Source organism: Gekko japonicus, unplaced genomic scaffold, assembly GCF_001447785.1.
Source record: "Gekko japonicus isolate JY-2015 unplaced genomic scaffold, Gekko_japonicus_V1.1 scaffold6819, whole genome shotgun sequence".
In the NCBI taxonomy this organism is placed as follows: domain Eukaryota; kingdom Metazoa; phylum Chordata; class Lepidosauria; order Squamata; family Gekkonidae; genus Gekko; species Gekko japonicus.
In genome coordinates this window covers 15,046-15,317 of record NW_015177238.1, presented here as the reverse complement: position 1 = coordinate 15,317, position 272 = coordinate 15,046, and positions in this window count along the sequence as shown.

Below are 272 nucleotides of genomic sequence, written 5' to 3'. Positions count from 1 at the left end.
CTCTCTCCCTGACAACCCCCCCATCCCTCCCCTCCCCTTGGTCTGTCTCTCCACCACGCACCTGCATACGCTCGAACTCCTCTCCAGATAAGGACTGCGCCATCTTTCCTCCACCTCCGCCCCCCGGGTTCGAGCCCTGCGGGCTTCCACCCACGAAAGTGGGGGGGGGGGAGGACCGGAGGAACACCTGAAGCCCTGGAAGGGGGAGGGGGAGCGATCCCGCCCCCGCTCAGTCCCGCAGGCGGGGTGGCTTTAAGACGCGATCATCGAGA